The sequence below is a fragment of the Corvus cornix genome, chromosome 10, assembly GCF_000738735.6.
Source record: "Corvus cornix cornix isolate S_Up_H32 chromosome 10, ASM73873v5, whole genome shotgun sequence".
NCBI lineage: Eukaryota > Metazoa > Chordata > Aves > Passeriformes > Corvidae > Corvus > Corvus cornix.
The window spans coordinates 16,214,369-16,233,331 of record NC_046340.1 but is presented as its reverse complement, the minus strand read 5'-3'; the positions used below and the strand labels follow the sequence as shown (position 1 = coordinate 16,233,331).

Sequence of the window (18,963 nt, the reverse complement as noted above, 5' to 3'; positions counted from 1 at the left end):
ATCCTATTACCTAAAAAAAGACAGAGAAATTGTGGTGAAGGGAATGTATATAGTGTTGTTCAGAATTCAACAGAATGAGGCTTTTTGCAGTTAATTTATTTGTGCTTTTTACCCGTGGTTTTTTTGTGTGAATCAGTTTTATAAAGACCACTCTGGAGCTGGCTTGAAAGAACTTTGCTTGATCCTTACACCTTTCATTGGCCTGGAGCCTTTTCCAAGCAAGTGTCCTGACTGATGCTTGTTGAGGCATTTGCAGGTATCCAGGATTATTCAGAAGCATAAGTAGCCTTGAGGAGGAGAAAAGGTCACAAGCTCACTCTACAACACAAGAAGAAAAAAAATGTATTTTTGTGTGTTAAAATAGTGGAAATTCTTCTTTACTTTTGTATTTTCTTTGTTAATGGATGCTATATCTTCTGTATTTAACAGTAAATTAATCTTTCCTCTGTCAATACAAGTATGGATATAATAGGTCATTTACATAATGGAAGAGAATAGTGGAAATAGGGAAGAAAAAAATGTGGTTTTGTTTGTGTGTTATGAGGTGAGTGCTTGTGAGATATTCAGAAGTTGAAAAATTACCACATTTTGTCCTGTGACGTCTGCAGAGCAGGAACCTGCAGGTCCAGGGTTGTGTGGGCCTTGGAACACGGCTGTGCACAGAGGGTCTGTGATCGTATGCACTGCGAGAAGGCAGCACTCAGAATTCCCTGGCAGTGAAGGAGGGACACTGCGAGTGCCCAAAGGCACAGCAGGATCAAACAGCACCAGCAAGTAACCATCGTGGGATGGGGGAAACAGCGGAGGGAAATTCTGGTCAAAAGGAGGAAAATACAGTTGTCTCGCTTCCCTTACTGATCATGTGGTGTTCCCTGCCCTCGGTCAGTGGGGTGTGATGAACATGCATCAGATCAGCTCTCTGGTTCATGTGTTTGTCTGTGACAACACCACTTCAGAAAAAGAGCCTGCACAGCACATCAGTTCACCTCACCCTGCTGTCAGGGGCTACATTCATTGTCTGTGCAGTGTCCCAGGGTTTCTCCTGCTCTTTGCGATGGTCTGTAGCACTGAGTTCTGCCAGTTGTTCTGTGGGTTTGGCTGGGTCTCCTCCTGGTGTTTCCTGTGTAAAAGCATAAGTAGTTATATATTCTGTACCTTCCATAAACTGCCAGTGTTTCATACATATTTCTATCCTATCAGATGATTTCTTTTCACATTCAAGATGCCCAAGTTTCTGAGGCATATGTGATTTCCTACAGTAAAATTTCATAATGCAACTGTCATGAATTTTGGGGTTTGCTCCTGCTGCAGGTAGAAACAACCTTTAGTAAACTGTTTTTTCTGTGTGAAAAGGCTTAGATTGAGGGAATATGTTCCTTATAAGTGGTGTCATGATACTTTGAGGTTTTTAGAGTTAAAACCAAAACGTTGAAAGAGAACAGTCAGTATAAAGTTTGTTCCACTAGAAACTGGGGGTGTGCCTCTGGTTTCACTTCTGTCCTACTGTCAGTATTCTTCCTCCCTGCTCTCCTCTTCCTCCCTCTTCTCCCTGCCCTCCCTCAACCTCCCCCCCCCTCCCTACACAATGTGCCAGAGTCACTTCATTCTGGTCAGCCTTTCTTAAGTTTTCTGTGCATCTGGACTTAAAGAACAAGGCTGGCTGTACCTGGAGGCCACAGTAGGTGAGGCCCATCTCTTTAGTTCAGAGGAAAGTCCTGCTTCCTGATGTCTCTTTTTTTTTTTTTTTTTTTTTTTTTTTTTTTTTTTTTTTGTACTCAATAGCACTTTCTCAAAAATGTCTTCCACACAAAATTAGAAGCTATGAAGAGTGGTGTTCTATGCCAAGGGAGCAGGGGATAAAAGGACTCAGAAATCCAGGCATCTGTTAATAGCTCTGCAACCAGATTGTTACATGACTTTGTGAAAGGCTTATAACCTGTCTCTATCTCCTTTTCTGCTACTGGAAAATGTGTAAATAATACTTTTCTCACCATCTTAATTAGTAGATGCCCACAATGCAGGAGAAAAAAAATTGCTGTGTTTTTCAGAGTTAATTGCAGTGATGTGCCAGAAGCCCATAAGCTCACCCTTCTGAGAACTGTCTGTACTGACTGCTGCCAAGTGTTTTCTTCAGGTCGCAAATTTATGAAAACTCACAGCTGAATTCCTTATGTTGAAGATTGCAGAAGATTTAAACAAACTACTTATGTCTGTATATCTCAGGAGGCTAATGGTTAATCCAGAATCTAGCAAAGGTAGTCTCTTTTCTTCCATCTGGTATTATCCATTATCAAAGTTAGCTTGAATTTCATTCCAAAAGGACAACTGATCAGATCACCAACTTACATGGAACCCCTTATACCGTTGTTAGTTTGTTGCAGGTAACATAACTGCAATTTCTTATGCAGTTAGTCATTAAATTTCCATTTTGAGAGTATCATTTGGGGTGGATCTGTCAGTTTTCAGAAACCTGCCAGAACTGTGATCCTCACTGGTCTATAAATGTGTCTTTGGGTCATCTACATTACACCCCTAGCCAAAAGCTCCAGAGGTCTAGATTGTATCCTGGCAGTGGGAGAGCAGGAAGGTGGCCATGGCTGACAAAAGTGTCATTGGTGGCACTGACTTGTGCTCCTGTGTAAGGGCAAGAAATGTGCTTTTTTCTAACCCTTCCCTCTGCTGTTGTTGAATGGAACTTTCCATCACAAAGCATTATCCCACCTTGGCACACCCTCCCTTTCACACCACCCTCTGTTGCTACTTTGGGAGTGCAAGTCAAAGTGTTTGAGATATTCAGGGCTCAGCAGTTACCACCTATGTGAAGCAGAGGAAGTACCTATACGAGTAATAATTATGGGAGTTTACTCTCTGTTTCCAAGTGTCTCTTCTTGGATCTGCTCATGGAGAGCTTTGCTAATGCATCAACATATGGCTGTTGCCCTTGCTGCTGCTACAGCTGCTTTCAGGGAGTGGCAGGTTTCCTGACTAGGTGACTAAAATACAAAGAGGTGGAGGAGGGATTGTCAGATGCTCCAGGGTGCTCTACCAATACAGAAGTCAAGAAAGACACAAATTAATATAGTGGAGAAACCAGTGGAGATTGCTGTGATCTTTGTGAAGTAATTTGAGAGTAATGTTTTGAGTTTCAAGCCAAAGACTTTGTCACTGCTAGTGGAGGAGACCAGAGTGATGATCTAATAGCTCCTGACTGAGCAGGAGAGAGTTTTTGCTTTCCCCATTTAGAGGAGGAGGAAGAATGGCATTGCTGATATTACCCAGGTGCTAACCAGGGGTAGAAGTGGTGTATTTTTATGGCAACCACTATGTAGGATTTCTCTATACTAATAAAAATGTAGCAAGGGCTGTACTAGGTCAAATAAAGCCCAGTATCCTGTCTCAAACAGTAACCATATGTCTAAGCCACTTAATATCAAATCAGACATGGTAGTTTTAAATTCAGTATGAGCCTTCAGAGGAAATGGAAGCTTCCTTCCTTTGTATGAAACCATTCCTCTATTTCCTTCTCTGTGTATTCTTTTAACACACTCAGAAGCTCTCTGATATTCAAGATGAAATTAACAGGATTCCCCCTGCTGTTCCTATTGAATTCAGTTAATATAATGAGTTGATTTTTAAATTAAACAAAATAAAGCCTGCCATGTCACAGAAATACCACTGAGATCCCATAATTTCCACCTAATAACCAGTGTCTGTACTATGGGGTTATAACTTAAATGGTGGAGAGTATGTGTCTGTCAGACAATGTTAAGTATTTTTCATAAGAACTTTGGACATGTAATTGGTCACAAAAACAACATGCCTGTGATATAAAAGTCAATAATTTTATCTCAAGTATGGTAAATTCATTTCCATGGGGCTTTCTTACCTTGTCTATGTATGCTTAAAAATTCACAAGGTGTTTTCATGACTCAGATAACATGCATTGTCTTACTGCTTGCTGAACCCAAAAACTTTTGAAGAGCTATGGCTCAGACTGCTGGCTCAGTAGAACATTCCCTGTGATGTTTATGGTAACACAAAAGGGTTCTGGAAGGGGTTGGGCCACACCTTCTGGCAGCACCATCCACTGCCATCCCTACTTGTTCAGCATCTCTATTTTTGAATTCTTTTCTACACCTCTCCAGTTCTATTGTATCATAAGGAAGTTTTGTCTTTTTAAAATTAGATTGTTTTGTTGTACCATCTGTTACTTCTCTGCCCACAATGTTCATTATCCATAAGTTTACTTACGGTTTTTATTTTGCATATGCATGTCTCCTTTTGTGGCCAAATGTAAAAGCCAGCTACAAACAAAATGTTTGTGTGTTCTCATGTTGATTCAAGTATCCAGAGCCCTGAGGTTGTAAGACACTGATATCCATCAGTGACTGCTGGATTTGCACCAAGACACTGTCACTGCTCAACATTATAATTGGTTGTTTCTTAATTTAATTTTACACACTTGTGTTCTTTTTTTTTTCTTTCCTCCTCCCTCTGCTGTTTCCCATGATATGCCTGCAAGAAGTGCAAAGATTATTGGCCTTAGGACTTGTTCAGACCTGGAAAAAATGCAAGATTTAGTTTTGCTGTTTGTTGTACTTGGTTCTGATCTCAAAATGAGACAGGCCTAGTTGTGGGTTTGTAGGCTTGTTTACATTTTGAGAGGATTGTAGGGCTTGGATTTTGGTCCATCACTAATTGAAATCCCATTAAATGTAATGCCTGCTTTTGATGAATTTAAACTGTTGCTTGGTTGGTAACTTAACTCTGAGACATGGGGCTTTGGCACCAGAACCTGAGGTGATTGCATAAACCCCTCTGAAATGAAACTGCTGAGTTACTGCTGATGCTTGCTCAGCATGGGATTTTATTTAATGTTTGGGGACTAATGTGTAGCTAATGTCATTACTATTCTTTCAGGCTTTATTTTTATAAAATCCTAAAAAGCCACCCCACTCAAGCACTACTTATGGAAAGTTACTTTTCTTTCCTGTAAAAGACCTCTGCAGGTTTCATGTGTTTTACAATTTTCCACCAGTTGAGTGGCACAAATATATTAACTCTTAACACTAGAGGGTTGCTATTCCAGCTGAAAACTGTTTTGAAATATTAACTGCAATACAGGAAGTTGCTGTTCCAGTCTCTTAAGTGTTTCCAAATCTTTGATAGATTTTTATTTTTTAAAAATCCTTACCTCTCTTGCCCTCCCCAGAAATCCATCTGCAGCTCAGCTGCTCATAACGGTCTTTGCAATCAAGGCATGTTTAGATTTTGCTCATGAAACCAAGTGTGAAATCTATGGCCACAAGCCAATCCCCATCCCATACGGCTGAGACTGCTGAAGTCTTCTCAGAAGCTCGAAGAAAATGAAAGAGAACAAGCCTGTATATTTATAAAAGTAGATCTCTGAATGGATTACTTTTGTTTAAGAATGGATAATTTGCAGGTCATCTCCAGGTGATTTAAATCTTGCCTGTAGGGTTCTCTTCTCGACAGGTTCAGGGCTGCTGAGAGAAGAGTGTGCAGAGTCAGGAGCGTGGGGCTTCTCTTGCTCTCTTGGTCACTGATCTGCTGGGTGGCCATGGGTGAATCATCTGACCTGTGTTTATCTCAGTCCCCACACGTAGCTGGGCTGGTATTCTGTAATATGTGGAGATCACTTGTTGGGAGTAGAAGCTGGCTTGCACTGGTGATTTGGAATGGTGATTTGGAGTGTAAGGTTAAAATCACAAGTGCATGACAAATTGCAGTAACTCATAGAAATGTATGAGCCATCTCCAAAGGAGTTTGGACTCCATTTGGAATACTAAATGTTTTGCCTGAAAAGTAGTGTAAATTCTTTGAAGCAGACATTCACTTACACTGGTACAGTGATTAGCTCTAGTGCAGCCTTGGCATGTTACCATCAGTAAGTAAGTTTTTTAGGGGCTGATCTCCAAATAAGAGGGTCCTGAGCATGTAGGTCAACCGAAAAGGTAATACAGAGAATTTTACAGTATCTTAGTGGTGAGAGATTCAATTACGTCTTATTTTTCTCAAAAACTTTCTCACCAGACCAAGTCTATCAAACAGCCTTGCCAAATTCCTTGCTATTGCCATGGAAATCATACTGTTCTATTGCTTGAAAATAGCATACTCCATTATGTGTGATGAGTGTTTACAAAGGAAACCACAGTGCAGTCTGAAAACAGAAGGAAGTTTTGAGCAGGGAATGTTTTACAAGAAGTCTCAGAGCACAGATGCCGGCCCACTGACTTACCTAGGCCTGTCATTCTGTACATGCAGCTACTTTTCTCTCAGTGAAGTTTGGCCCTTGAAAGAAACTTCCTTGGCCCTGTGTGGTTGTTCAGAAGTGGTCAGCAGGCCCCAGGCTCTGTTTCCTCTTTGAGCTGAAATGTCAGGTCCTTTCTCTCAGGACTTAAGGAGTTTTATGCTTTTTTTGATCCTTGGTCCTTCTCAATTCCTTCTTAAATGTTTTTCTTTCAAGCTTTCTTCCTCGGTGCTTGACAAGGATTGCTCTGTGTGTCTCCTTTTACTGTGGAATTAGGAAATTAGCAAAAGATGATGTTCTGTTTTGCTAGACTTTGAAAACAGTGGTGGGTGAACAGTGCTAATATGGCGGTGGTTTTTATTTGCACCTTCTTTGTGGGTGTCACATGTTTGTTTTTCTTCCTGGGGGGATAATAAGTACTGGGTGAAGCAGGTGAAACATTTGAGGGAGAAAATTGCCTCAGTGAATGTGCTGCCTGGAAAGGGAAGTAAGTACAGGGACAGGCATGGACTGTTCTCCACATGCCATTCCCTCACAAGAGGCCCTTATCTCAACTGAGGAGAGACAGACGAGAGCTCTGGAGCCAAACTGGGGCTCTTGGCAAACATTGGAGCAGGCTGAAAATACTGCTTCGAGTGAGACACAGTGATACAGTTGGAGGTGTGACAACCCACACAGATCAGTTTGAGCAACTGTGCTGGGGAAAAGTGTTGGGTTTGTCTACTGTTAAATAAGACAACATGTCTAGCTCTGGAGACAGGAGGAAGGATGGAATTGGCATGGGGAGCAGAGGGCATGAAGAAGAAGAAAATCTTCTGCAAGGTCACCTTTTACCACAGGGATGGGAGATTGAAGAGGACTTTCTTGCTACTTTTGATGGCTAAAGGCTGCTGCAATCCTGGCAAATCTCTCAGGAATGGTTCAGGAAGATCTGCTCCCGTACCCGAGGCAGGCAGTAATTTATCTGAGATACAGTGCTCCGACTGCTAACAACCAGCTCAAATTGGCTTATTTTTTCACAATTGTCACAGAGCCAGCCACATTGTCTCAGCTGTGTGCCTCTGAACAGGGAAGTACAGACCCAGAAAAATTTTGGAGTCATCATTCTTACCTGTTTCCTTTCCTCTCATCTTGTCCTTTTTTCTTTTTTTTTTTCTGTTTTCTTTCCTTTAACTATGTTTATAACTCTCTTTTCCTTTGTTACTTTGAAAACTTGGACTTTTTCCAGTCTCTTCTCCTATAGGGAGATGCTCTGTCCTGACAGTATCATGTTAGAATATCCACTGATAAAGACGTGAAATTACCTAACTCTTACATTCTCTAAATCCCAGTGGAGCCCTTGCTAAAGTCTAATATCTTTATGGCACCAAAGAGGGTTTTCTGCTGGAGTTGGGAGGGGAAGATGAGTTAAAAGTGGCTGATGAAGCACTCCCTGTTGGGATGGTGATGGTTGAGTTACAAGTCTCACAAGCTCCTAGTCTTCCTTCTTCCTACAAAGGTGTTTCTGTCAGGGTGTACACAAGGAAAAATTCTACCAAGAATGTCAACGAACTTCTGCTTGAGCCATGTGGGATGTTATCAATAAGGACCAACACTGCAGCTGTGCTTTGACGCCTTCACCTGCCAAGCACCCTGTTGTCTCCTAGGTCTGGGATTGATAGCAACTGACTTCTGGTTGTACCCAAAGAGTAAGTCTGTCACTGAAAGGCCATGTATCACATATCCAGCACATGATGCTCCTGGGGGGACAGTTACCGGTGTTTGCACATCACTTCATGATGGGTACAGGTGTTTTCAAAGGTCTCATCAAGTTAGGTGACTTGTGTCAGGTCAGCCAGCAGGTTAGAGACAAAGGAAGGAATACTATAGAAACCTTACTGGGCCCCAGACCAAATGCTTCTGGGCATGATGTAAAGATGAGAATATGCCAACTCTCCTTTACAGCTCATTTTCCAGGGATCAGCAGGGATGCCCCTTCCCTCCCCTCTCCCCAAGTTTGCATCAGTTGCTCAGAAATGGGAAACTAACTGTTTGGGTTTGATGGTAAAGGAGAAAGTTCCTACGCCCCTCTGTGACAGCAGTCAGAAATTTCTGACAGAGCTCTTGGAAAGTAATGTTATCCTCTGTTAAGGCACTAACATATTCTGGGCTGTAATAGCTGGTGAGTGAGGTAGTGGTAGAACTGACTGGGTGATGATACTGGTGGTGTCTGGAGACAGCAGCTGTACAGCTGGCAGAGTCACTAAAACAACAACTAAACAAAATCATTGGGAGAAGCAAATCCAGTCACATGCCTGGGAGCATTTACCATGGAAGATTTGTGCTGTAGGACTCAGTTGCAGGTGCTGTGACTCAGGTGTCACTCAGTCACGCGTCAAGCCCCAGTTTTGACATCACGTTGAAAGGTCTTTAGGAAGCTGTGTTATAATGATAGCGGAGAATAGAAGTTCCTCCATGTGGAAAGCACTGTAAATGTAGGTACCTGAAGCTTGAGATTTATTGGTAAAGTGAGTCTTAACTATAGAGGAACTGTAATAAGAGATGGTATTGTGTTTCTTCTCAAATTATTTCCACTACTGTTGTCCCTCAGCAGCATTGATGTGCCACTCTGCGGTCCTTGAAAGCACCTACTGCTTTTTCTTTACGTTTCCTAGTGCCTATTTTGGTTTTGTGCTCTCACACTTGTGTAAGTAAGCCTTTTATAATTTGTACAGATAAACTTAGACCAAGCACAAAGGGAATGTGTCATTGTTAAAAATAAAAAATACCAATTAGGTAACTTTAGGATGTACATGCACTCACTGTGTCTGTTAGGCAAAAAAAATTTATTGTCACATTTTATTCTAATTCAGTAGATAGGTAAAGGGATGGCTCCCAGGTGATGTTTCTAGTGACAAAAGTCCTACAATCATAATATTTCAATCCTAATGACTTATGAGTTGTGAAATTCAGCTCAGTATTGTTGGGTGCACTCAATAGCCAACAGTTTTGTTGTAAAGATCTCTGTTAAGTAGCAGGATTTTTTATGATTTTGATTTTGTGTGGGAAGGAGTTAATGAGATGATCCTTCTAGGACTTTTCATATTTGCAGCTAAAAATGAACTATTCTACTCAAAGTTGGTAATGAATGCTTACATTTAAAGAGAAAAAACCCATTTTGATTTCCTGAGTAAAGTGAAATTGTTATTTGAGAGATTGTATTTTAATCCATCTTCCTTTCTAATTAACTTGATTCTGAAAGCTGTTCAATTACTGAATGGGCATGTATTAGTCAGTAAGGATCTCATTATGGAGTTACTCCCACTCCTAAATATATGCTTGGCAGTCTACTTTGCATTTCAGCTTCTTAGGTATTTTTATAACTTATTGCTAGAGTGTTGCAGTGGTGGAAAATTACTCATTTACTGGCTACTACTGATTAAATTATTAGCCAGCCAGAACACACAATGAATATAATATGGCTTGAGAGCAATTGTTAACAGAAACATTGAAACATGGACTGTTAACTGAAAGACTGGTGGTTCAAGCACACCCAGGGACAGGTTTCCCTTTCCCTGCTCATGGCAGGGGGGTTGAAACTAGATGATCGTTAACTCAAACCTTCCAACTCAAATCTTTCAATGGTTCTGTATTGTTAATTCCAAGGTAATAAAGGAACCTGTTGTCTCACGTAAGAAAATGAAATTTCACTCGAAATGTACCTGAACAATGGTTTGGGATGTGTGTGGGAGAACATGTGCTTCTGAAGGGTTGATGTCCAAGGAAAGATCTCAACAGTGGAGTTGCAGTGATCCGTGGTGGTATCTGGTGGGCACCCTTCAGTTCCTTATGGGATCCTGCTGGACAAGGGAGTGGGACCAGGCAAACAAAAATACATTTGTCAGGTTCTGGGGCAGAGCAAAGGGATGTGCATAACCAGGTTTGGCCCAGGCCTCCTGAAGACAGGTGTTTTCCTCTTTTTGATAGCACCTTGAAGAGAACAGTCTGCTCTTATTTAACAGCCGTAATTATTGGCAAGGATTTGTGGTAGGTGCTACCAGAATTGCTTGTCTAAATCCCTTGAGAAATCAATTTAAATCTGTTCACAATGAAATCTGATTTTGTTTTTGTCCCTGTTACGATTTGTGGCGAAGGCAATCAGTGTGAGTTAAGATTCAGTGCAAAGGAATGACAGAGATGAAAAAGATGTAAAACAGTTATGTGGAAATGTGGAACAAGTCTGTGCAGTGAACAGTGCAGGCAAACCCTGCATATGAGCAATACACACATGGTAAGGAGCAGAACTCTGTAGAAGGGGAACTTGGGAACTCCTTACCCATTGACTCATTTCCAGACCCTTAATAAGATTTTAATAGGTTCTCTTCAAGCTGACTTCTTGAGGGATTGATAGAGAAAAACATAATTACCACAAATCCATAGTGGTTCTGCATGTTGTAGGCTTCTGCATATGGGTGACAGAGGGGTGACCCTTGTCTTAACTGCTGTTCAGCAGGACATGGCACCTTTCTCAGAGAACATTTCTAGCTGTGCATGTGCCCCTGACAACAGATGGGGTCAGTGGAGTGTTGCAGGACATAACCAAAACACAGGGCTCATACTGCAGGGGTGCATGCTGGGGTGGAGACATTCCTGCTCACCATGAGGACTCTGACTCTAAGGGGGTAAATAAAATTGACTTCTTCACATTACTTTGATCACTTCAGGTGTGGTGACATCCGATAGCATCTTAGGGTGCTAGTGATGGAATCCCCTTTCTTTTTCCACTTACTTCTTCTGTGTCCCAAGGCACAGGATTGAGAAATGACTTTTTTTTGTAGGGAATGGGTGTAGTAGAAGCTCCAATAGAGTAACACTTATTATGCTGCAAAGACCTTTAATAATAACTCTTGTACAAACTTAGACCAATCAAATAAAAGGAATTATTTCTAATGTCTGTGCTTTAAATGACAGCTAGTGTTTTATGTATTAAGAAAGCATAAAACTTGCTTCTATTTATGGTGTCATTTAAACTTGCCTGGATGTAATGAGTGTTTGATCACAGGCTAGAAGAGTGTGCTAGATGGAACAGTGTTTCCTATTTTCTTAAATATGTAAAATCTGGAGGAAAAACTTGAAGCACTTTAGTTGAGTTGTCTAACACAGGCATAGGCTAAAGACTTTTGGAAGTCCGGCTGTAAATAGGATTATTTACCCTTTCTCACCTCAGAGGATAGAGTTCTTTTCAGAGCCTTTGAGCATGTCATATCTTAACTAGATACTCAATTGTTATATTAAGTAATATGAAACTGTGACAGTAAATACTTTATTATTAAGTAATAATACAGTAAATAATTTATTAATAAATAAATATAAGGAATGTGACCTTGAACTGCCTTTGAGGATGCAGTGTTCTCTGAGAAAAGCTTTTTCTTTTTCTTCTGAGATGAAAAATAATTTGTGTGGTGGAGCTATGCTGTAGAATTGTTTGTGTTGATATTCCAGTGTGTAGATTGTTTAAGCACATGCTTTCACCATGGGAAATGAGCATTTACAGAAGAAAGTGAGTGTAGCTAATCTTTTTTCCTCTTCCTTCTCTTTCAGTAAGTAGATTCTGCCAGAGAACATACATACAGTTCTCTATAATCCTGCTGTTCTGAGGTCAGGTTGTCACCTGGAACAGTGGCAGACGGGGAACTTTGCATATTCTTCACTGTATTTGCTGGAAAGTCTTTTTGGAAGATTTAGATGTTATTTTGCTCATGCATTGGGTTTGAGAGGCAAGGTTTTGGTAGTGGGAGAAGGTGCCAGAAGCTTCCCCTGTGCCTGATAGAGCCAATGCCAGCTGGCTTCAGGATGGAGCTGCTGCTGGCCAGGGCTGAGCCCATCAGCCACGATGGTTGTGCCTCTGGGATAACAGATCCACGAAGAGGAAAAACCCTGCACAACAGCAATGGCAGATGGGGAGGGGAGTGAGAATATCTGAGAGAAACAGCTCTGCACACACAAAGATCTGATGGCGAGTCTGTTTGGCCTGTGCTGTGTAATTGATGACTGATTTCTCCCTGTCCTTATCTCAACCCATCAGACTTCCACTGTTCCACAATTGGACCAGTGTCATATGTACTCTCCACTGAAATCTGAATGTTATTCTTTGCACATTTTGAATCTTCATTTCTTAAATATACATAGGGTAACCCAATTTTTTTGCTTTTAAAACCACTAGTGAAATAATCATTTAAATGCACAAAATCTTTAGATAAATATAATATAGTTTAAACATCTTGACATTCAGATAAAGATTATAACTGAGCTTCCAGAAACTATTCTATTATCTTTTCAGATCCTGGAAAGCAGTGATACTTTACAGTCCAGTATATTCAATGAGTTTCCAAATGATCAGTGTTAGCAGTATGACCAAAAAAAGAGAATTCTGTGTGACTTCTCTTAAAACAATACACTTACTATAGTAACAAAGCAAAGTAATTACTGAATTCCAGATGCAAAAGTATGTGATTTTCTGAATCTCTCATAATTTAGATGATTTTTCCATATAGTCTGTGATCTGTAAGTATATGAAAGATGCTTTGAGAAGAACATAGAATATCTAGCAAAATACTTGCAAAATTTGCTCCCAATACTTCCTTCCTTATGGGTTTTATCTTTGATCATCTTGGTGTGTTTAAGTTATGGAGGAACTAGTTTACCATAGTTGAATTTGATTGCCAGGATTGGGGAATTCTTCCATGTGAGAAACACTGAATTTCAGTTAATGCCAAAATATTTGGCTATTTGGAATCCGCTGGGCAGTTAAAAGACCTTCAGCTTGTTCAGATCCAGAACCCAGTGCTATGTAAATATACAGCTCTTCCTAAGCTGACATCAATATATTTTAGGAGCAATTTGTGTTCATTGTGTACTTCAACCCTGATCTGCTGTTGCAGATGATACTGTGGAGGAACAGGCAAACCCTTGACCTTCTCTGCAGTTCAAGACGTGTTTTTTTTATGTACCTGCTTCAAAATGTATTTGAATTGAACCTTGATTTAGATGATTGCTCAGGACGCCTTTAAAAATCAACTTTGGCCTTGGTAAGGAAGGGTGAAGGAAATGGGAAGAGTCTTTTACTCTGTTTCTAAAAGTCAGAATGTTTTAGCAAATCCAAGGCTGATTTATGTTGATGGTGGACATTGGGGAAATCCCCATGAAGTTTCTATAATACAAAAAGAACTAAAGTGTCATAGATTTTATACAGAGGGGAAAAATGGTGCATATAACCTCTGCCTTGATGATAATTTGCATCCATTAAAAATAAGTCCCATGGTTCTCATTCCTTGCAAAATCAGAGCTTCGTAGCTAGAAGAGATGGCCTGTAAGGAATCAGAGGAATCAGGATTACAAAAGGAGGAGCAGGGAAAGGGAAGATGCAGATAGTGTCCACGCGTGCTGGTGGCCTGTAGAGCTCCTGAATATCATGGGCTTTTTTGTTTTGTTTGTCCAGGTAATCCATGGGCTTCAGAACTGAAGATATTCTCATTGTGAATGACAAAGCTGGTTTAGATCAGATGTAGAGATTTCTGAAGTGGATTTCTCTCTCTTTATGCAGAAGTGTTGGTAATTAAAATGTGTATTTTCCAACTGAGAGGAAATGTGGTTACTAATGAGGCTTAATTATTATACCATATTTATTAAGTAAAATATTTATTTTATTCATTATTTTACTTAATAGTGTTAAATAACCGAAGTACAGCTTAACAGTCGCTGTTTATGGCAATAGTAATTTATCCTTCTGTGACAGCCTAAGCAGCTACTTGTTTTTCCCCTATTGGAGATAAGGGTGGTTTGGAGACATTTAATGCTGCTACAGTGAATCTGTAGTGTGACCATTTCTCTTATTTGTGAAAGCAGAGTGATCACCTATGACTGAATCCAGTAGTAATCTGAATGTTTATTAGGAATATGAAGTCATTAGCAAGTTGATTCTTTCCTAATTATTAGTCAGACTTTGTTTACTTCTTGGTTTACATTTATTTGATGTTGCAACATTTGCAACATGTAAAAATACCATGCTGATTTTATTTTTCCGTTGTCCCCCTTTTGGCTACTCATGGTAAAAGTTTAGCTATGGGATGGCAGCACTCAGATTCCTGTGACTGTTGGCTCATGTGCACTTGTTAAGGAGAGGTGTGACTGAGTGTGCAGCTATGAATGGCTGGGAGCTGACGGAGCCTGGCTCCCTCCCTCCTCCTGCCAGCCCTGCCCGGTGCTGTGCCTGTAGCCGTCCCTCCATCCCTCCTTCCATCCGTCCTGCAGCTGCAGCAGGAGGGGTGCTGTGCCTGTAGCCATCCCTCCATCTGTCCCTCCATCCATCCTGCAGCTGCAACAGCAGGGGTGGCCGTCAGCCCCCAGCCGCACCCCCCCCCGTGCTTCCTCCCCAGTTAATCCCACCATGTGCCTGCATGCTCAGCAAGGGGGATTACTTTAAGTCTGCATATTTTCATCTTTCCTGGGCCCAGGTCAATTTACTGGCTGGGCACAGTGAGCCAGGAACAGATTGGTGTGGTGCAGAAGCAGCCAGCTGAACTTTGATGAAAGGCAACGCATCATTTTGAGATGTTATGATGTTTACAGGTTCTGCTGGATAAATCACACACAATCTAGGCAAAATAAGCAGCCAATTTTTCTTCTTTTCCTGCTTTGTGGCAAGGTGATTATATTTAAGAGAAGTGTAGGAATTTCCATCTTTCCACTGACACCATATGAGAACCCGCTTAGCACTGAATAGTGACAGCAAATGCTGAAGTGGAAAAAAATATTTTCATCCATCTGCGCTAATCTTCTTTTACTCCAAGATTTAATGGGGCGGGGGGTGGGGGAGAATGAGAGAGGGGAATCAGAAAAATCTTAAAAGCTTGGCTTAAGCTTTTAGCTTTGCCAGCTCATTCTCTAGTCAATGAAGAAAGTGCCAGACTTCTGCATTTGTGGTGGGGATATTGGGATTTTATTTGAACAGTGATGCCTGCAGACTTTATTACCAAAAATAAATAACTAAATAGTGGTCTCTAAATGTGAAGGGAGGAAGGAAAAAGCCACAGCTGAGCAGAACTGATTGTTTTTTAAAAATAGACTGGGATACACAGTGTACAACTGGAAAAAACATTGTTGAAAAACTGTAGAAGTCTCCTAGTTGTCTCTGTAGCTACATAATTTAGGTCTTCTTATACCATCAAATCTGTGATTACCCACGTTATTGTGAACGGCACAGATCTGTGCCCTGCTGATTAGACAACAAAGACAGAAGGATTTAGATCTTGCAACTTGTGCTGTCTTTGCTTTTACCTTGTTAGATATCACATTCTCAAGGAGTTTTTCAACTAGGAAAACTTGGAATATTTTACCCTTTTTTAAGCATTGGATCGGATCTGAGTCTCATCTTGCTTACTCAGTAACAGTCTTTCCTACCCAACTGCACAGCTGTCCTTGCAGCCATTTTATAGTGGTGTGGGCAAATCTTTGCAGAATTCTAAGAAAATCAACTGATAGCTAAGAAAGGTTTTGTTGCTGTGATAGGCAATGAATTCATAACAAAATTGCTGGGAAAGAAAAAAAATTGAGAATGGCCAACTTTTCTGCAGGGTGGGCCAGCTAAAAGTATTTCCATGTTTTTCTACTTAAAGGAAGGCACAGGCAAAGCACCAGAGGTAGGATAACAGGAACAGAAACATCCGTTTGAATTAATCTTTGGCAAAATAAGTCACCACTCCATATAATATATTTTAAATGTTGTTTTAGTTTGGATGTTCTCATCTTTCCACATCTCTGCTCTTTTCTTAATGTTAGCTGGGGGGGATTTTTCTGCATTCTTTTTGGCTGTGTGTATTTCACTGGATATTTCTGGTTCCACTTTCCTTCTGGCAAGGAACACAAGAAGACTTACCTTGAAATTCAGCTTTGAGGCCCCTGGGCAGTTGTGTTGTTTCTGTGGGGGTTGTTTGGGGTTTTGTTGTTTGGGGTTTTTTTTCTTTCATTAAGTAGGTTTTTTTCATCCCCACTAACGAAGTAGTATAATAATGGCTCAGGCTTAATGGAAAAAAATAGCATAATAGATACATCAGTGTTACACATTTAGACAGAGGTAATAAAGCAGCAAGGCAGTGTAATAGCTGTGTTTCAGATAGTCTTGAAACTTGAAATTATGCATGTGCAATTAGTCCTGATGAGTTTTGTGATGGTTTGTGTTTCAAAGTGATTGTCAAGTAGTCGTGAAACAAGACTCCTGGATTTTCCCATGTGCAGTAAATATTTGAACTTGAGGGGTTTGGCATCTTAAGCTACTGCAGATTGCAAGGTTATTTTTGAAAAAATCTCTTATTTCATGTTATTCAGTTAAGCTGCAATTTTCATCAACATCATTAATATATGTTTTAACTTGGGTAGCTTTGGTACAACCAAAATAATTTCAAATAGGTTATGTACTAACAAAGTGGGCTGATCTTAGCTCAGTCTGAATTCCCAGGAGTGTGAGACTTTTTTTATGTGATGACAACCCCATTAAAAAAGGGGTACTTCTCTGCTGCAGTGCCTGTTGGCAAAATAGAGTCCTGGGACCTGGTTGATTTTGCTACACTGACTACTGGTTTGAGAATTTGCATTGCACCACTACTAAGATATACAGTTTCAGGGCACAAAGGGAAGTTCTTTGGCTCTTTCTGTGCAATTGGAGACACATAGGGAAATATTTATCTTCTCGCTTTCAAGTAGTAATACCTGCTGTTTAATTTACCTTGGCTTTAAAAGTGTCAATATTTAAAGTGCTGTTAGCATTGTGACCCACAGTTGGTGGGCCACATTTTCTGCTGTGTATTTTCATTTTTCTTGGTGAAGTAAAGATCATATCTAACACAGGATATAGAATTACCCAGTGCTGCCCCTCAATTCACTGCTTAGTCAATCAACTGGTCCCAGCTGATGGTTGTTTTCTAAGGAAGTTAGAAATCAAATGTTTTCCTTTGAATGTTTGAAGGTGTAATTTTGTGTTTTTTGCTGCTTCTCTCTGAAGAGGAATGCCAAGAAAATTGTCTCGAAATCAAGTTGTAAGGTTGCTGTAGTTCACTACTAAGAGTAGGATCATTCACATCACTTAAGTGCAGAAAGGGAGCCTGATTCTACAGCAGAAGGTAAAGACTTCTGCTTTTTTCTTTTTTTTTTCTTCTTCTTCCCTTGCCCTGGGGGGCTTTTAGCTCCTTGGAACTGAGGTGTTGATTGTTATCGGCTCATTTTTGTTGCCCAGAGAACTGAGGTTTCTATCCTGACAAGACTAAGACATCCCCACAATGCAAATACCTATGGCAGAATTTCACTTGGTCATTCGGAGGCATCTTACTGTCACCTCAGTTGTATTTCAGACATCACTTATGCCATCGCCCAGCCTACCATCACTTCCTTCCCCTCCTTTGGATGATACTCAGAAGAACAATATTGTCATGCATTCAGGACTTCAAGGTCCAACTTGAAAGTAAAAAGTGTCATTGCATTTGAAAGAATTTGTATTCAGGACATGAACAGAGGGGGAAATGTGTGTGTGGGTTTTGCTTTTATTCCAAACCTACAGCAGGTGTGATGGATTTGTTTGTTCGATTGATTTTTGGGGGGTTTTTTTTTGTTTCTTTGTTTTTCAGTGGTGTTTTTGGTTTTGGTTTTGTTTTTTTATTGGTTTTGGTTTTTTTGGGTTTTGGGGGTGTGATATCAGCCCAGGAAAACAATCCAGCTAGTAATTGCCCTGTTGTCTTTGATTAAACCACTGTTTTCAATATTTGTTTGCTTTTGCTAAGAGCTTTGTAAACCTCTGTTCCCATTCTTTTGGTTCTGAGTCTTTGTGCTTTTGGGACAAATAGTCTGAAGGTTGATGTTTTGCCAAAATGAACACTAGAACACTTGCAAAACGAATTAAAATGAGAACTAACGAAAGCCACTTTGCTTCTGAATGAGAAGTTTTTCAAAGAATTCAATGATCTTTAATACATAGTAATTTTCACTTTAGTTAATTTGATTTAACTTGAATTGAATGAGGCTGTGCAAACGAGTACCAAGTCCCATTGATTTTCCGTGGGACTCAAGCTCTTAAAGTATTTGCAAAAATGATAAGGGTACATTTGAAAATGTTGACTGCTCTTGTCCTTGGCTTAAGAAGCACTTCAGAAATACTGTGTTTAGCTTTCGTTGTACCTTCGACAGTTATCCATTTCTATTTTAAGATTTTCTTTCTTGCCATTATGGGATCCATCGTGGCCACTCAGAAGCTGATGATGCCACCGGCTTGGAATTCAGCTCCAAAAGCTGCAGCCCCCATATATCAAAGGAAGTTATCTAACTCCGTGGGGTCCCGCGTGCACCCACAGAAGCACGGGTGGGTTCAGTGTTACAGTCGGTAGCAAAGAGTCCAGAAGGGCATTTCCGTGCGTTCTGGCAGGAGCATTTATTGTTCTACACTGTCGAAGGTCGCAGAGGCAAATACCACCATGATCCCGAAACTCAGTTTTACCCGGGGGCGGGGAAAAGGCGGGACCAGGGAACGGGGGCCAATGGGGAAGCTCTGGGGGAGTGACGAGAGGTGGAGGCTGACAGCCAACCGAGGAATTCAAAGCGAGACATACTAACAGAACAATGCATCCTCGGAGAAGCCTTTTTGGTCCCCCTAACATAAAATGGTTCTTGTG

At 40.6% G+C, this 18,963-nt stretch overlaps 1 protein-coding gene across 3 annotated transcripts in view; it reads left to right on the top strand.

Annotated features, from left to right (window-relative positions):
- Positions 1-18,963, top strand: part of RORA (RAR related orphan receptor A) — a 357,627-nt gene that overhangs the window by 116,281 nt on the left and 222,383 nt on the right. The gene's annotated exons all lie outside the window — the stretch shown is intronic.